Here is a 17,533-nt window from a genome sequence, read left to right as displayed (position 1 = left end):
GTCAGATTAACATGGTCACTCTCTGCAAGCAAATCACAACTACCTGGACTTTAAAGGAGCTATGCATTTCATTTCCATGGGATAAAAATTCCTCACCTGGATCTTAGAAAACATGTATTTCTGTGGTGTAAAGAGAAAACTGTATTTTCCTTCATGTATAAAGATCTATTCAATATCATTATCAGTAATCTGGATGAGGGGACAGAGTCCACCCTCAGCAGAAAACACCAGATTGGATGGGAATGTTGATCTGTTGCCTCCAATAGATTGATTCTGCAGGGAGATCTGAACAGGCTGGATTGATGGGCATAGTCCATTTAGATGAGGCTCAACAAGCTGGGTCTTGCACTTGGGTCCCAACAACCTCCTGCAGCACTACAGACTGGAGGCAGAGTGGCTAAAAAACTTCCCACTGGAAAAGGAGCTGGGGGTGCTGGTTTGACAGTGGCTGAACATGAGGCAGCAGCGCCCAGGTGCCCAAGAAGGCAAATGGCACCTGTCCTGTATCAGCAATAGTGTGGCCAGCAGGAGCAGGGCAGTGATTGCCCCCTGTACTCAGCACTGGGGAGGCCACACCTCAAATCCTGTGTTCAGTTCTGGGCCCCTCACTATGAGAAAATTTCCACTGGTGTTGGAGAGTGTCTAGAGAAGAACAAAGGAGTTTGTGAAGGGTCAGGAGCACAAATATTATGAGCAACAACTGAGGGTTAGCCTGGAGATGAGGAGGCTGAGGGAGGACCTTACCTCTCTTTACAACTGCCTGAAAGGAGTTGTAGCCAAGTGAAGGTTGGTTTCTTCTTCCAGGTAACAAGCAACAGGACAAAACAAAATGGCCTCAAGTTGTGGGGAGGTTTAGATTGAATATTAGAAAACATTTCTTCATAGAAAGCATTGACAAACATTGGAACAGACTACCCAGGAAAGTGTTGAAGTCACCATCTCTGGAGGTATTCAAAAGATGTGTAGGTGTGGCATTTGGGGACGTGGTTTAGTGGTGGACTTGGCCGTGTGGTTGTGGCTTGTAATTGGACTTGATTTTTTGAGGTCCTTTCCACCCTAAATTATTTTCTGTGTCTAGTTCAGAGATTTCCTCAGTACATGTTCCAGGACGCACATGGAAAGATCTGCAAAGATCTACAATGAACTATTGTTCACTTTTGTGAACAATATGATGATACATGAGAGTTTGCCAGTCTTTCTAAAGCCATTAAATACCTTTTCCAACCTGTGAACTCATTATTGTTTTCTTCTGTAAAAATCAGTTTATTTATTCAGTTGCATAATTTGGTCAAATTGTGTCTTAGGTTAAACAGAGTGCTTGCTTGGGGGCAGCTTTGAAAGCACTATAAAATTCAAGTAAACCAAAAAAATCCAGGCATTTTACTGAACTTATCAATAGAGCTTTTTTAGTTTATATAAATATATTAAAAAAAAATAAAAAAAAAAATATATATACACACACTGGAGCACTCATGGTTTAAGACAAAAACTTTCATCTTAAAAGTTTAGTCCAAAATATACTTGGGAGCAGTGATTTGGACCCCTAAAGTTGAAGAGTAAATTCTGCATCTGAAAAGATGGTACATGATCATGATGTGCTCAGGGGTGTGGAGTCTCCAAGCTTTTGTTTAGATAAGGCAATGTGCAGCACTTGCACCCTCTAATTGTTAATTACTTCTGTGCCGATATGTTTTGCTTGAGTTTATCTTGTGCAGCTGCTGCAAGCCTATGCCAGATGGCAACCTAGCTCTTCAAGCATGAGAAATAGAACTGAAAGGACTAGGAAGGTCTCAGATCCCCATGTAAGGCTCTGATCCAGGAGGCAGTTGGAGTTCTGTATACGAAGGGCTTGTAAAGTCAAGCCCTTTGCATGCTTTAGCCTAATATAATTAGCCTCCCCTTTGATTTTAGTGGCTTGAGCTGTTTGCCATTTACAAGTGTGGTCAGATAACAACACTTTTAAACTGGAGGCAAACATCTTTATTCAAATTTGATTCTCTAATTAAGATATAGAACCACATTAGCCAACAAAAGAAGGTTTGTGTTTTTTTATTTACTTTCCCGCTGAAAATGCCGAGTGCCTTTGTAAACAGGATATTTTATTTTGGCACATATTTAAAGTCCCAAGTTGGTGTCATTTTCCCCCCCATTTCCTTGTTTGTTTCATATATAGGCCAGGCTTTTTGTATTGGGAGTGTTCGTTGCACAGGACATGGAGCCTGGGCATGTCAAACTCTAATGTCTATCTTTGGTATTGGAGGTAATTTAGCATTCAAAATACTCTTTTTATAAGATCTCTGAATTACAAACAAGATTAAGAAAAACTATATATTTCTAAACTCCATAGTAGGAAGTGTTTATCAATCTGAGAAATTATAAACATAAAAATAAAATTGTGTTTACAGTGTAGTGATTAATTGCATCAGGATAATATGTTATATGATGGAAAAAATGTGCCAGTACATCTATGCCAACCTTGGTCTTTTTCTCAGAAAGGTCAGAGGATGAAAGTATGCCCTGTCAGGCAGCCAGAACCATTTTACAGCTGTTATTAGTTGCACTCAGCCTAGAGGAAATGGGCTCCTGCCCTCAGCTCACAAAATCAAAGCCTGAAACTCATCGTGCAAAACATTCCGATTGGATCTCTAAAGTACTTGAAACCGATCTTGATTCAAGTCCAGACTAGCTCTATGCACTTGTATCCATTTGCTAGAATTTTGTTTCTCTGATTTTCCCAGCAAATGTGAATATTATTTTTCCCCTCATATCTTAAGCTTTTCAAACTTTTGCAAGTTTTCATGACTAGTATTATAATGTGATCTGTGTTTTACACCTTCTTTAGCTGTTTGCAAATTTTACCTTGATTTTTCACAGTAAGATTCACTTCAACTGATGTCCTAATACAGTCCAGTGGACGGAGCTGCCTCCGTGTGTATCCTCATTGACAGTGAGTTTGAACCAGTTAGATGGTCTGTATCCTTACTGTGTGCCTGCCAACTCATGTGTCTGCCAATTTGTGTGTCTTTTTGGGTTGTTTAATCTATCAGTCACGTTTTGTCTAGCCTAGGAAGTAGATGTGACACTGAAATGCTTTAGCTGGTGACTGCCAGTATGTTCTAAAAGTGTGATACAGGATGTATTGGTACTGCACAGTTATGAAAGCTGGAGCAGCAGCAAAGATGAAGTGATTTGCACTTTAACTTCACACGAAAAGCTCGCTTTCAGGGCTGTGAGAACATAGGTAGCAAAGGAGAGATTGAACTGCTGCAAAAGACAGAAAATAGAAAAGCTGCAGGGACTGTGACTAGTGGGTAACCAGTATTTCCTGAGAGTTTACACCCTCTTTGCTTGTCCTTCCTTGTATGTTTTCACATGTATTCATGTGAGTGTGGTCAGGCTACAGCTGCCCTCTGTATCAGCTGGCCCAAAATCCAAGGTGTGTTGTCCTCTGGGAGATGCAAGCTATGCCTGGTTGAGACTGTGCTTTCTTGCACTATAACCTGTTAATTTGTACTCTAATTTGTGCTAAGCTTCAAACTAAGGAGCCTAAAAGTACAATGAAACCTGTGCCATGCAGGCTGTTAAAAGAGCTTGGCCAGGTTCACTCTGCATTCTTCTGTTGCATGGAAGCCTGGCAGAGATGGTGAGACCAAATTAAACCAATTATCAATATTATGCTGTTCAGCAAATGCTTCTGTTTCTGATGGTGTTAATGAAGTGGCAGGAGCAATTTGAAGGCCGCAGTTCCCGCAATAAAGTGCTGGCAGTGCACAAATAAAGCAGCAAGCGGCCCCAGGAGGGACAGCTGGAGGATGGGGGCGGGAAGGCAGAGGCAAGAAGTGATTGTCTGTCTCCTGAGAATGGGACCAATTTTCAATGCAGCTATGCCAGCTGAGCTCCGGGGAGGCACCAGAGAATCCAGCTCAATGGGATTTAATTTGTGTGTATGTGTATAGATTATATATGACAGGCACGATTCCACATGCCTCCCAAATCATGGCACTGTACTTAAGCCCTTATACATAGATAATGCAGACGTGGGATAATCAAAGCAACCTTTGTCATGCTGAAAGCTGAAACTCCTGAGGGCAGAGTTTAATCAGTGTATTATTGGAACTAAAATTCCAGCCTTACTGTAGCGATTGTATTACTGGATGCCATATTTAATTCATGAAGAGAACTGTGAATTTTAAAATTGAAATGAGACTCAAAATTTGCTGGTTGATGCAGAATGCAAGATTAATTTTCTGTTGGTCATGAGCAACAAAGAAATAGGTAAGAAAGAGCAAAAAAATCTTTTGCATCTGTGGCTGGATTCCTTTTGTCAGGTTATTAACAGTCTCAAAAAATACTGAAAGGAAACACTGCAGAAAGGTAGCTGTGATTCACTTCAGAAGTTGCATCTCTGTTCATAACAGAGAAGGATTTTCTTCTATTCCTTTAACAGTGCATGTAAATGCCAAGCTTTTACAGGCTGAAGAAATATTTCAGCATTACTTAAATATTTAAGAAAATTATTACTTCTCTCTGATTTTTGTAGTATTATCATCTTTTGCTCTTTCAGACAAGAGAATTGGTAGGAGGTGGTAGTGTATCACTTCTACATGCACATATATACTGTAATTATTATCCTGGTTCTTGAACTTGTGTGTTTTCCAACAGCTTTAGCAAGCTTTGCTTTAATTAAAAAAAAAAAACAACAAAACAATCTGCTGATTCGAAAGAAAATATAACAGTGAAATAAATCTGGATTATATTTGGTTAATAAGGAAACAGAGGATGATGCCGGATGTGGAGGTGATCAGGATGTTCCATTTCAGCTTTCCTTCCTCATTTAACTGTTCTTTGGCTGCTGCAGCCAGAAACGATGTTTGATGGCTGGAACAACAGCAAGCATGCGAGCTTTCATTACCTGCCGCTCTGACACAGTAGCACATCAACCATCACATCTCCACATTCCTTCCTGTATGCTCTTTGTTTCCTACCATGGGGATGTTCTTTTTCCTGATGTGCTGTATCTTCCCCCAGGTATGGTTTAATAGTTACTGTTCACAAAGTCCCAGTAGAAATGAGCTTTTAAATTGGAGAGCTGTAACAGAACTTCAGGATGACAAATTACACAGTGCCTTCCTGTAGCCCAACAAACTCTAGTGCTTCCACACATTGTGGCATGTATATATGTTTGTTCAGACTCTGGCTTTTCAGCTGTAGAAGAGCAAAAGAATATCTGCATCTCTTGTTAGCAAGGAAGTGACATCTCCACTTGATATTTCAGGCACCAACCTCTCATTGACTTGTGAACCTGGACCTCAAACTCTGTGGTTATTTGCGTCCAGTCTTATGTAAATGTGCTTGAATTTGTGGTAGTGGCTGAGGACTGTGGAATAACTGTTATACTCAAGAGTTTAATTTTTTCTTATACCTGAGCTGATTTGCTTGGTGACCTAGTTGGCTTGTCTTCAAATGCAAATAGTGAGAATGGGGTCAGGTGCAAGTATGACCCTCTGATTAGTGTGACAGCAAACTTTATGCCAGAGTTCTTCAACTCTGAGATGAAGGCGTCACTTCCATCCTTCACAGCAGGTTGTATGGTGAGATGAAACTATTTTAATACTGAAAGGACAGATCAAACCACTGATTTAAACAAACCATAGTGCTGTACTCTGACCTGGTAACCTCTACTTGTTGCTGCATGACACTGATCCTTTTTTTGCTCTTCTTTTGTGCTGATGTAGTTTTTCAATACATACAAGTATTCAATACATACATACAAGTTAAATCCTATATTCCTTCTTAAATAAACATTACCATTTATTTTCAGAAATACATTTAAAACATAGAGCAGTTGAGGTGACTTTGTTGAGGTTAGAATGGAATCAAATGTGAGTGTTGGAAACAAAGATCATAGAATTAGGAACAAAGATCATAGAATCACAGAATCATAGAATGGTTTGTATTGAGACGGACCCTAAAGACTTTCTAGTTCTAATCCCCCTGCCAAGGACAGGGACACCTTTCACTAGATCAGGTTGCTCTGAACTCCACCCAGCCTGGCTGTAAACACTTCCAGGGATGGGGTATCTAGAATTTCTCTAGGCAAGCTTCCAGTGCCTCACCAGCCTCACAGTAAAGAATTTTTTCCTAGTGTCTAATAAAAAAGATCCCCGCTATTACAGTTTTATTATGACTTTTGTGATATCACTCTTTCTCTTCTTTTTTTTCCCATGTACCTGCTGCTGCATCAACTGAAAACTTCAAAAGAACGTTGCTTAACTTTGTAAGAGGAATGGAAAACTTGAAAACATGAAATCTGTGTGTTCTGTAACTAGAAAGCAACTAAAAAAATCACAATTCATATTTCAGTTTCACAATTTTTAGTGCAATTATACAAGTGTAACATTTTTAGAAGGCCTGACTCAATTTTTTAAAACTGCAGGCAATATGGTTTCGACTCATTGCTCTTGCTTAAATTTGGGCCTGGAAATACAGGTGAATAGTTTTATCCTGAAGTCATAAAATCTCTGTTTAAAAAAACCCAAAACAAACCAGACAAAAAAAAAATTCCAAACAGAAAAAAAAACCCAAGAAACACTACAAAAAATACAAACCAAACCAAACAAAAAAAACCAAAAACAACCCAACAATGAATTTGGAATATTTAAGTAATATTCCTTTTATTGTGGCAAATATTGAAGAAATTCAATAAATACACTCATACTTGGTGTTTGTCCAGTTTAAAGGGGTGTGTGTGTGAATACCAGATTAGTCATTCCTAACTTGGACAAACCCTTATTGTGTCTATATTCATAACTTTTCCATGGTAACCAACATGAATTATTGAGTTACAACCATTTTACTGGATTTCTTGTATTTCTATCAGCCCTTAGGAGAGCTATTTTGGTGTTAAATACTGCCAGGCAGTCAGTGAGTAAATGTTTTTGTACTTTACAAAAGGAATATGCGGCCTTCCCTTCCTTCCCTTCCTTCCCTTCCTTCCCTTCCTTCCCTTCCTTCCCTTCCTTCCCTTCCTTCCCTTCCTTCCCTTCCTTCCCTTCCTTCCCTTCCTTCCCTTCCTTCCCTTCCTTCCCTTCCTTCCCTTCCTTCCCTTCCCTTCCCTCTTTCCCTCCCTCCCTCCCACTGGAAAACTGTTCTTTCAAAAAAAAAAGCTTTCTCTCCTGCCGTTGACCTTGCTCAGGATCTCAAGAGTGCAAGTATAAGACAAACAGAATGGAAGAGAAGCACAAGGACTGAAGTTAAAGGGGAAGAGTGACCTCTTGTTTCCCATGGTAGTGAGCTGGTAGCTAATTTTCATCCAGAAGTCCTCAAAACTTCAAAATGAGTTAATCAGGGGGTTTTGACATGGTTTTTAATGTAAGGCTATAATATCCATAGCAATTGCAGTGAAGATAAAGCTGCTAGCCTGGATTTACAATAGTGAAAATTAAAGAAGAGCTTGACCCTGAGATTAATATTTCCTGTAACTCTTGACATTCTTTTTTATAAGTGGTACTTTAGTTTTCTTTTGTTTCAAGTATTTAGTTTGTAATCGTACCAGTGCTTCAGTAGTAAAGTGTTTTAACTTTGGAGCCGGGGATTTGAAGAGAATAAGATTTCTATTTAATTATAAGGGAAGTGGCATTTTGTCAAGTGTTTTAGGTTATTACTATTCCAAACTGAAGCTTTTAAAGAAGAAAAGGAGATAAGGAATTTTTGGGTTCAATGATGTAACTTGTTATGGATAGCTGGCCCCTTAGAGTGTGCCCTGGTGATCCCATCTAAAGCCACATGAAGCAGGGGACCTCCAGGGTGTTTCAGTTCAGCCATAAGGCCACAGGACATTTTCATTATAAAGCAGAATTTCTACTAAAGCTGGCTTGTCATCTTCCTTCTGATAGCGAAGGAAGTTTTGGTTCATTGAATTACTTTCTGGCTCTTGTTTAAAGGGTTCATAATCTTTCTTTTAGAAATGAGTTACTGTTGAAGGAAACAGATGATATGTACTTGCCCAATGTGATTGCTGTAACAGAGGTGCACAACAGAAGCTGAGTATGTCTGTCCTGGCACTTGCCCATCATGGCTGGTGGCTTGAGATGACCTTTGTCCAGCCATGGAGCTCTGTGGTTGACCACTGCATGGTGGTCAACCCCTCCACACAGGGTCTGGACATACTCAATGCACTCTAGGATGTGAGTTGATGCAGTCCTCCTACTGCTTTGGGCAACTGAGAATCCTTTTTTCCTTCTTGATCCAGGCACTTAGGTATGGTGAAGCTTTTCTCTCTGGTTTGGTGGGTTTGGGGATCCTGCCCTGGGAAACTGCCAATTTTCTGAAGCCAGGAGTTTGCAGTTGTGTGCAGTCACTGAAGTACTGTAAGGTGGTGGTTATGGCAGGTGGTATTTCTGCTCTTAGTTCAGTACTAAAAAGTCATAGTCCCATCTGTTAGAGTTCCTGTCTTTCAGAAAATAAGTTTCATCATTAGCATTTCAAACATTTTCTGTTGAAATGTTTGAAATTTGATCCATATTACAAATGAGAAAGGAGAAAATACCTTGGAAATATATTCAAGTGCAGCCTCCAACATGGCTGTAGATGAAATTCTATGTTAGATAAAGGAAGAGCTGATACTGGTTTAAGTCTTGGTTTTGACTGTTAACCCTTCTAAGAGAGTTGCTGCTACCCTGCTTGGCTATGCTAAGATAATTAGTAATTTTAATATACATATTCTTTTGAAGAAGTGTAATTAAAATCAGAAGTGTAACCAAAGTACAGAAGATGTGCTTCAGAACAAAAGTTGACTCCTGGACCATAGATCAGTGGTGATATAACAGAGTGGTAGATTGTAACATGCAGAGAGTTGATCAATCATGTGGTGCTGCTTCTTGTTTCAAGCTGCTAAATCCTATTAAAAGGGAAGCTTGAAACAAATTTTATATATTTTTAGTATTTTCACTCTGTGAATGCAATTACTGTGACAGACACAAAAATTGCATGAAAGCATGAGTAAAGAAGGAAGTGTTGCTGCAGTGGGAGGGAATTTGTCTGCTAAAAACTCTCCCTCATTTGTGGCAAGTGGCTCAGGGGGCTTCAGAGCCTCTGAAGATTTCCAAAAGCCTCACTCTGAACTATGTGCTGTCAGCCAACTGGGTCCTTGCTGGAGAGACCTTGGATACTTAGATGAAAAAAAGTCCATATTGTAATCAGATCAATTAGTTATGCTGCAGTTATTGCTGGTTTATGGTCATTTTCCCAGTTCAGCTTTTTCTTTGCTAGCTGTTATAATCTCAAAGGAATTTTGTTGGGAATTGTAATGGAAATGGCTTTTATGTAATTTTGCTTCATGGTTTTTTTCACTATACTGAAAACATAGTGTCTTTAATATCTACACTCTTACAGCATACTTAACCCCTAGAATCCTAAACTACATGAATCCTTCCACCTGATTGTCCAACGCACTCCAGTTAATTCTACAGTTCTGTTTACAAATTTTACTAAGTTTAGCTGCATAGTTAAAAAGATTAGTACTCTCACAAGTCCATGTTTTTGGTGCTGGAAGTTATCATCTGCACAAGAACAGTATTTTAACTTAAACTACAGAAATCAAAATATGTTGATGCATAGGGTTGAAATCACAAAATGGGCTTGTGATCTCTTTTCTGCTGGTTCACTGTGCCAGGAAAGGACTGACTTTCAGAATAAGGATAAAGCGGGAAGGCCAAGGACAGTAAAATTTCCAAACGCTGTCATCATCCAAGAGGGAGTAAGAATTCTTTGCTACTTCCTAAATTGCTTTCACAGGAGACTACTGGAATAATGCTATTTCTGGAACCCTGTCTTGTTCTAGTTGTTCTTTTGCTTTCCATGATTAACGTGATCTCTTTTCCTTTATCTTACTTTTCACACTTGTTTCAGCTGTTTTTCTCTTTTTTCCCCATCTCATTTAGATGTCTGTTTTTTAAATTGCTCTTCCAGACAGAAAAGATAAATATAAAATAAAGAACCTGTCACTGCCTTGATTTAATAACCTTATATGTCTTGTTTTCAGGATTGTTCTCTTGGTACCAAAGTTTGGTTAGCAATGAAAGCTGACAAGTGCTTGCTGATGATACAGCTGTTGTCCTCTTCCAAAGGAAAGAAAGGGAATTCTCCTTTTCTTTCATTCATGAGTACTGCCTGATCCACCAGAGTCAGAGCAATTTCCATCAGTCAGGCCAGTGGAAAGGCTGATTCAGATAAATTATTTCTTCAGTTGGGATTGGTAAAGAATGTCTTTATATAAAAAAGATTCTCACTTTTTCCTGCTGTTAGAGCATACATGTGACTAGTAAAAAGTTTTCAATTGCAACACAGGGAGAGTAGAAAAATACTTGACAAGAAATGGTATGACTTGTACTTTATTAAAGTTTGACCATGGACTGGTGTCAGATGAACTATAAAATCACAGAGAGATCATAGAGTAGCACAAGTTATGGCAGATCTTGCCAAATACTTCCACTGATCCTATTTTCATGTATAACTTTACTGAATTTCCCCTGGTGATAAAGAGGTTTGCAGCAGGTATCTTCATCAAGTTTGCTTTTTTGTCAAAAGACAAATGTCCTTCAAAATGGTTTAACCATTTCTGAAATGTGAGTGGAAAAATGTACTTCCTAATGACTACTTCTAACAGATGTTCTAGTACCTGTTAATTGCAGAACACAGACTTAACAGCTGATGTAGGGAAGGCTGCAGTATATATTTATTTTTCCGTAATTTTGGAACTTTCTGACTATGAAGCTCCTGGATTTACAACTGTACTACTTTTTCTATAATTACTTGGTTTGTAATGTTGCCTCCACAGCAATTCAACCTGCCTCATATTTTTCATAGTAGAAGCCTCTCTTTTATTTGGAAGTTTCTTGGTCTGGTCTTAACTGTGTTGAATTTTTCTCATTTTGCTTTCTGTTTCTGATTAAATAGTTTTGGGAAGCTTTAGTAAAACTGATGCATCTGTATTCAAGAATTGTGTCCAGACAGAAGCTAGGGAAAGGCTGAGGTAGTTTCTGTTTTCAGTGCCACAATTTTTATTTCTTTGAAATGCTTTGCCTTTTCTGTACAAGCCCTCTGGAATTAGAACTGGGACCAAAGATTTGACAAAAGGATAGTCCTGGAATAGAAGAAATACCATTTACTGTCATCCAAAGACTCAGGCAGATTTTGATGAGCTACACCTTTGAAAATCCATTTACATGTATTCAGAAAGTACTGGCTTCAAAAATATTTAGTTCAGTAAACTCAGGGTAGAGGTAAGGGTAAGGAAGTGAATATGGTGAGCATACAGATCATACGAGCCACATACTGAATCAGACGCAAATGACAGAGGACGTGCCTCAAAAATCAAGACACATGACCACAGAGGTCTAGCAGTCCAAGGCAATAGGGAGGATGGGTAAAGGCAGAGCTGATGCCAGCTCCCTACTTGATGGGCAGTGCTGCAGCTTCCCCCTGGTTTGTGTGGGAGAAAAGTTGGGAATTTCTGAATTAGAGGGCTCGAAGCCCACTAGGTGGACATGGAAAAACAAAAGAAAATCTATTTTCTTTCTCTGGAAATGCTTGCCCTCTACCTCTTGTAGCCTTTTTGTTGCTGATTTTCTTTACCTCTATTACTGATGAAAATAAGAACCTGGTTACTTTGCCAGTGTAGGTTTTGGAGCCCTCAATGTATGTGCCCTTCTGGTCACCTTAAATATTGTTGCAGTGTCTGGCTTTCTCCCAGGGAACAGGTAACAATTTCTTCTGCTTTCTTCAGTAATTTTCAGATTATTTCTGAGAGAACCATTTCTCCATGGTGCACAGTCTGAGTGTAGAAGCTACAGCAGTTACAAATAGCCTAATAAAATCTGAAGAGTGCTCTGGGATTCATTTGATAAGAGTGACTGCATTAAGTGAAAGACTGTTAATTGTGTGGCTGGCTGCCATGTGCAGTTAATCCCCAGAACAAAAGTGCTGCAAAATGTGCTCTATGGGCAGTTCTGATCCAGAAATAACTGTGAAGGAAGGAACAGAAGCTCAGGGCTACCTTTTGGCTCTGTGATTTACACCGCTCATGAGGATATCTAGCAATGTTGGCCATGCATTTTTCAGCTTGTTGCCAATCCTTATGCCATCACTGAACCTGATACTGAGGCTGGGACTTTGTAATTCTATCCAGAATGGCTCAGTTCTCCTGGTTCACTTTCCACAGCTCCTGCTTTCATTTTTCTTCAATTAAACTAACTAAATAAAACCGTGCAAGTATAATCAGACTTCTTCATGCTTGTGTTCCCGTGTCTGGGAATCCAGAATGTGAAATATTTGTAAGGGGAATTTTTCCTGAAATTTTATATCTCCCCTACAGGGACTTGCTCCTTCTTGATCTGTATTAACTGACCCTTGTAACCCAATCTTTTGTCCTTCTTAAGAGGGTAGACTTTGTTCAGTGTCTTCCAAACAAACTCCTGCCTATATGGAATTTTGGGACATTTTACAAGAGGAACAATTCTATAGCTTTATCTCAGATTAGTGCAAACCCTCCAGTCTTGGAATTGCAGTAGTGCAAATACTGTGGGTGAGGGCATGGCTGATGTCTGAAATGCTTAATCATTGATTTCTGTTACTTTGGTTTATAAGTTTCTCTTGTGTACAAATCTGACACACTGAATTGAGAAGCATGAAGATAGTGGAGATAAGTCTACTTCCTCAAATGCTTTGGAAATTTTCCGTGATTTCTTAGATTCTGCAATTTTCCAGGCAGCTGAGTTGATCTGACAACAGGCTCCTGCCACCAAAAAACCAAAGAACCTGCACTTTTCCTTCACCTGCTCATCTCTCCCCTGCTCCCACTGTGTGGTCTTTTCCATCCCTTGCAACAGCCCTGGAGTTCGTGACTTTGCAGAAAGTGGCAGAAAAAAAAAAAACAGGTTTGTTTGGTTTTGTTGTGTTAATTTTCTGCTGCTGTCACAAATTTAATTAGCTAATGGAGATGTTTGGTGAAAACCAGAATTGATCCAAAGAGAAAACAGGAGTTTCTTTTGAATCACGAACAGAGAGAAGGAATGGAAAGGAGAAGGATGCTCTGCTCCTTCTGTATCTTGTGTAATCACAGCTTCAGCAGTGGAATTAAGTAATTCTTGTTGATCCCTGCACAGATCTGGATATTATTCACTAGTGACAAGGTGTAAGATTCGCATGATGTGGCCATGACCAACTCTGCCTCAGGTAAAGGAACTGTGCAAATGTCAGGATATTTGTGACAGTGATGTATAGTGAGTTCTACCTGGGTCATTTCAGAGGAGCAGCATTTGCTTTCTGGAGACACCTCAGGGCTTGGTGAGTAGTCAGTCTATCAAGAAGTAGACTGGCTGCAAATGAATCACAGAAGATAACAGCCACCACCTGAACTATACAAACCCTTCACTTCAAAAACTGTCCCTGTTTTTGACTGGATTGTTGTGCCCTGTTTGGGATGTGAATTTCCTGCTGAATCAAAAGTATTCAAGACGATTCTCTCCAGTGATAAATCTTCAAGGCACATTTTGCTTGGTCTCGTTTAAGTAATAAATTAGATTTTCACTTTTGCTTGCTTCCTGCTCTACTTTTAAAAAGAATTTTAATTATATTTTTGCTCTGGCTTTATTTCATCTCTCAGCTTTGGATCTCCCTTTTTCCAGTGGTGTCTGTAGGAATAACTGGCAAAGTCAGCAGCAATGACTCACTTAGCAGGATCAACAGCTTTGCTGAGACATAAAAGGTTTGCTTCAATTATTTTCTTAAAGTAGGGCAAGGTTTCCCCCTCTCTATTTGTTTCTATTCCCTCAGTTATTAAACTGAAAAACTAATTTAAAGCCATCTTCTCTTCAACAGAGTGTAGGAGGAAAATGACCTGGCATTAGATTTCATGTGACAGGACAAGCAAATGGCATTCTGAAGTTGATTATACCTTAGGCTGCCTTTTAAATGTGTCCTCACAGAGAAGTTTATCCTTAGCTATGTGCATCACTAGGAAGGAAACTTGATAACTACATGGAAATAATGCTGCTGATGTTACCTCTTGGCCTTGTAGTCATTTTTGTTGTCACTTTGTCCCTTTGTTCTCATAATGCAGCACATCTTCGCCAGCAGCAAACAGTTGTCTCTTTCAGTGATAGAAAGTTGGTGTTCCTTCAACTTTGTATACAGAAGGGATGAAGAAATGATTCTGTTTCTACAAGGACATAACAAGCAGCAGTGATGCATCATGGATACCCAATGGGGTGCTCAAAATTGCTGTGCCTTCTCTACACAGCATACAACAGACACTGATCAGGTAAAGCCCTGTGCTATTATTGAGAGAACCCTTTTTTCACCATTTTCATAGTGACATAGGGAGACAAAGCCCTTTGCAATGCTGTAAATTGGACCCTGAAACACACTCCTGCAACCACAGCCAGAGTCTGCATGATTAGTGAATGCATTTCATCAGTGTAAGCAGAATTTCTATAAATATTTGTCAACATATTTTCTAGAATCATCATCATAATTTTTGTCTCTAGCAGCCTTCATAGGCTCTTAGCAAAAGCTAGGATTGTTATGGACAGTGTACAAGCACATGACAGGACTTATCTAGACTTCAGTGAAGTCAGTGGGATCCTCTCCATGATCTTTGATGGGCTTGGGATCAAATAGTAACTTTTCCATTGACTTCAGTGAGATTTGGACTAAGTCCAGTCACAGGCCATTTTTGTCCTGGAGGGACTGCAGGCTGTTGTGAGTAGAGAAGCAACAACTGGGTGTAATGAACAAATGGAGAGAGATGTATGAGGAAGTATAAGCTAGTTCTTTTCATCAATATCATGATTTTAAGCCTTTTTAAATTTGACTTTAAAATGGAAGGTATTAATAATCTCAAGCTCTAAAGTTAACTGTGTCAACAGTGGATAAAAATGGAAATAGTCCAGTGGAAGAGATACAATCTCTTTGGACATCCTGAGGCATTTTCTAGTTTGTAAAAAATGTTACCATGCTGTTTTTCAAAGAACACATATCCATGCTGAAAGTGTGTTTGTGGGGATTGGGAAGGAATGGGGGAGAGGTGAGGAGAAAAACTTATTTATACAATTATCTGAGGCCAAACAATCCCTTTTCTGGAAGAGAAGAATTGAAGATAACCAGAGAGAGGCCGGACAGAATAAAGCAGCAAAAGCACAATTTTCATCTCTAGACTTCAAAATCTTGTCCTAAAAAGGCACTTAGAACAGAATTGCTGAAGGAATAGTCTTGTTTTGAGCATACAAATTCAGTCTTCTCCTTCCTCATCCTTTCCTCCCCCATACTTGATTCTAGACACTCCAAAGACGTTTCAAGTCCTATTCAAAACAAATAGTAAATCCTGCTCACCCAGATCTGACAGTTTTGAGTGGCTAATGTTAGAGTAGCAGGTTTCTGGAGGAAATCTAGTGCATCTGCCTTGTTTGCTGGGCTTTGTAACCAAAGCAGGCCAGATGCTGGTCACGCTGTAGTATAAAAGTACCTAAAACTGTTGTTTAGTCTTCCCATGACAAAATAACCCTGAGGAGACTGCTTGTAAAGAAGAACTGGTTATCAGAAGATCACAAAATATGTTTTTTCTCCCCTCTTTCTCTAGGAGTATGGAAACCAAGAGTATGAGAAAGAACCAGTCTCACCTTGAGGTATCAAGGATATGTAGTTCTAAGGGGCATGCCTAAGACTATTGGATTTCTGTTGGTGTTTTTGTTGTTAACCACTGTGTGTGTGTGGGGGGGTGGGGGTTATGCAGTGTTTCATTTTCAATGGAACTTAAGCAGTTATTTTTACAGTAATGGGAAAAAACTAACATCAGCAATTGAACCCATATCCTAATATAGCATGTGAATTTATGCATGAAGAAGAAATTAATTGTTTTGCTAGTGAAATGGTTTTAAGGTGCCTGGGGATTATTATGTCACACAGTGAGATGATAAACAATTTTAAGGAAATTAATTCTGAAATTCTTATATGGGTTGTGCTCCCATTGCCTGAGGGGTACTGTGTTAGAAATTAAGTCTTTGACGGGGTTTAGCTGCGTGTATTTTCTACTTTGCTCACATTCAAATTTTTCTTTACATTTTAAATTTTTTTAAATTGTGGTTGCTTCCTTTTAGTGAGCATAGAAAATTAGCTAACAATTTATTTTCCACTCTCATCCTTTATTAAAAATTTGTCTCTTGGGAGAAGTAAGATTTTGAAGGATAACTGCCAGTCAAGGCTACCCATTGTTATTTCTTGTACTTTGAATATGTTAACATCCTATTATTCGTTTCTTTGCTCTGTATCTTAGTGATTGTGCTATTCTTGTTATTTGCAATGGTATTTTCTTGGCTGTGCAGAAGTACATCTTAGGAGGCTATTTGAACATTTTATCACTTGTTAATCTGAAACTCTGATTTCATCAATAATCATAAAGATAAAAGAAGTTATTTAATGTTCCCAGGAATGTGCTATTCATGGATCCTTATAGTCCTATCGTAACAACCACTTCACTGAGGGGAAAAAAAGTGGCCCTGAAATTGTGGCCATCTGCTAGGCTCTTTATTTCCTTTGAGAGGAGATGTGAAGGCCCAGTGAAATAGCCAATACTATACCTTCAGCTTGTGGCCATATATTGCTGGGGCATGTATGGTTTTGCTGTCTGGATCTGCAACAGAAATGAAATGTTTATCGTTTCTCATTGGAAATATCCTTCCATATCATTACAGAAGATCTTTTAATTCGTGTTCTGTTTTGTTAGCCAGCAGTAACACTATTAAACACATGATTCATTGTATTGGCAAAGCCAGGCTTGCCCAGAAGAGTAGTGGAAAATGAAAGCATTAAAGAAAGTTGCTCTAAAATCTGCTAGAGATGCAAAGTCTTCTTTATGACGGAAAAATGTAGGAAATGCACACAGTCTGGTTACAGTTGTGTTGGTGTTATGATACAGAAATGACTGTCTAAGAGAAGGCAGGCACTTTTCATTAGGCATCCAGCAGAAATAAAAAGACTAGTGTAAAAAAGCACTAGGTACTCCTAAGGTAAATCAGGTCTTCCAAAAGGATACTTATTTAGGATGCTGCAAGACGGGTAAGAATACTGAAAAAGGACTTCTTGTGTTGGAAGTGTTCCCAGGTCTCTTCTTATTAGTGTTTTAGAACAATCATTAAGAGCTCATTGTAGATCTAATAATTCTAATGGAGTTTGTAGTTTAGTGGCATAATAACATTAATCTCCATCTAACCTAAACAGCCATGCAACATATGAGGGAAAAGAATAATCTGTGAGCTGTGTTAGACTAAGTAAACCTCATGGAAGAAAAGATGGTAATGAAGTAGAGCAAGAGAGGATTAAGAGGGGAAACCACTTTCTCTCAGAGTGGGCTTCTGCAGGAAATGACACTGGATCAGTTGAAACAATGAATTTTTGTCATGAAATACATTCTCCCTCTCTCATAATTTATACATGAACTGTTCCACTCAGGCAGACTCAGTGATATGTAAAGAAGAGA

The sequence above is a fragment of the Poecile atricapillus genome, chromosome 1 (genome assembly GCF_030490865.1).
Source record: "Poecile atricapillus isolate bPoeAtr1 chromosome 1, bPoeAtr1.hap1, whole genome shotgun sequence".
Lineage (NCBI taxonomy): Eukaryota > Metazoa > Chordata > Aves > Passeriformes > Paridae > Poecile > Poecile atricapillus.
Note: the sequence above shows the minus strand (reverse complement) of the source record.